Raw genomic sequence first — 2307 nt, forward strand, 5'->3', positions numbered from 1 at the left:
CTACTTCTGCAGTCCACCTCACCTCCCACCACCCAAACCTCTCTGCACTTCAGGCATGCTGGCTTTCTTTCCCTTCTGGAAAAGTCAAGATCTCTCCAAATGCCAGACCTTAATTTTTTTTAACCTAGATTAATCATAATCCTCAATTCATGGTACACTCTCATCGTAGGATATGCATGGCCTGGTTTAATTTAATTGACTACTAAGGTTGTTTTGTTTTGTTTTGTTTTTATAATGGCTTTCTTTTTTTTTAATATTTAAAATTATTTATTTTATCATTATGCACAATGAAGGAAAGCATTATAGAGAGCAGAGTTCTTTCCCACCATAAAATTATTTACACCCATTTATTTAGCTAGAAACACTAGCTAGAAGAGGTACTGGTATATTCCATTTGTAATAATTTTTTACAGCAAACAATTGTCTTACACTTGGAACATGTTGAAAAAAAATATTGCCTCGTAGGTCTTTTTTTGTTTTTGAGTCTCAGTCACTAAGAGCTCAAGGTACTTTGAGAGAATCCTGGTCTCCTAGATGGTCTGATGAATGCATTAAAATCAAGCAATGTGTTTGTATTCTGAAAATATTCTTAAATCCATATAAATGTTGCTTGAGTCGTGGAGCTCATCTCTTTCTTACTGGCACTATGACACGTGACGGACATCCATTATGAAAGCTTCACGCCAATTTCGTTCTGTTCCTTTTTCATTAGCCGCTGTGCCTCCTTCTCCATTTTCTTCCTTTTTGTTCTGCCGCTCTCTTTTCTCTGTCTGCTATCTTCTGCTGCCTCAGAACTTCTTCTGCTTGCCAGGCCGCATCTTCTTCTTCCCACGCGTTGGTATTTTCCTGCCAGGTATCTAAGTCACCTAATTCAGGAGATTGATGAATAAAAGGCATATCCTGTGTAGTGGCTAATCTACTAGAGAAACCCGTGCTACCATCTGGGATGCCAAAATTTAATGGTTCTCTCTTCTTAATATTGATTTTCTGAGTTTTCCTTATAGTTGGTGTCATGTCATTAAAATAGTCAGGTTCCAGTTGTTCCAAAGCATTTTGTTGTGTTGCTACATTCCCACTGCCTCCTTCAATCTTTACACTTGTCGGGGCGTCTTCGTCCCAGGAAGTCCACTCTTCAACATCGGTCTGTTTAGGAACTGATGAATAATCAACTGTAGTTGGCAAAGTTATCTGGTCTCCACTTAATTTCCATCCTCTGCCAGATCTGCATATTAATCTCTTTACGAATGAGAATACTGTAGCGAGGCAGGTGCAAACTTTAAATAACCGAAACTGTGTGATAGCCATGGTCAAAATCAAAACCTGCCCCTCCCCCTCCCCGCCCGCCCAGCGGAGGCTCCGAGCTGCCGCGGGTATAATGGCTTTCTTCTTACTTCACTGTTTCTTTCTAGGTAATCTCATCAACTTCCACAACTTTAATCACCGCCTACATATTCATGACTTCCTTGTACATCCCCAGCTAACTCAGATCCCATGGAAGTTATGGAGCCCGCTATCCAGCTGCACATTGGGATGTCTCAAAAGCATCCAAATTCAACAGTCAAAAACAAACTCATTTTCTTCCCAACTATTCTCAGTAAATAGTCCACCATCCACCTCCTTCACAAATAAAAGATAAGCATCAATGACTCTTTCCTCTCCTTCAGGCCCCATATTCAATCACAAATGATCGATTTTTACTTACTATTATTTAAATTCATCTACTTCTTACATTACCTCATCTTAATCCATGCTACCGACACCTCTCACCTGGAGTGTTGATACAGCCTCCCAACCAGCCTTCCCCACGTTCTCTCTGACCACCTCTAATAAAATATCCTCAATGCAGCCAGAATGAGACTTTTGAAACATAAGTATCATGTCATGATACCACCCCACTAAGTCCAAGTCATCAACAGGACCTATGAGATCCTACATGGTCTACTCCCTACCTCTCCCCTGAGCCTCACACACACACACCCTCATCTCCCACACCCCCCTCTCTCTGCCACCCAAGCACGTGGCTTTTTCTCAGTCTCTGGAAAAACAATCCCTTCCCCAAGTGCAAGACTTTTTTTTCTAATCTCGGAGAAGCAGAATTGTATCAATCATAATCTTTACTTAATGATTCACTGTCATCATTGTTCATCCGTGACTTGGCTTATTTACTTATTTATTTCCTTAAGTTGGTAAGCAATTTTTTGCAATGTAATAAACACTCATCATCCCATATTACATTTTGCAATGTAATAAGACCAAAACAAAAGCAAATAATCAACAGCAAACCATCTGATGACCTCATATCTCATT

At 40.1% G+C, this 2307-nt stretch overlaps 1 pseudogene; it reads right to left on the reverse strand.

The window, feature by feature from the left end:
• Positions 1-667: 667 nt before the first annotated feature.
• Positions 668-1325, reverse strand: LOC114202240 (receptor-binding cancer antigen expressed on SiSo cells pseudogene; annotated as a pseudogene).
• Between the last annotated feature and the right edge of the window lie 982 nt (positions 1326-2307).

Source organism: Eumetopias jubatus, unplaced genomic scaffold, assembly GCF_037043125.1.
Source record: "Eumetopias jubatus isolate StellerSeaLion01/CBP00866 unplaced genomic scaffold, mEumJub1_p1.0 scaffold_2, whole genome shotgun sequence".
NCBI lineage: Eukaryota > Metazoa > Chordata > Mammalia > Carnivora > Otariidae > Eumetopias > Eumetopias jubatus.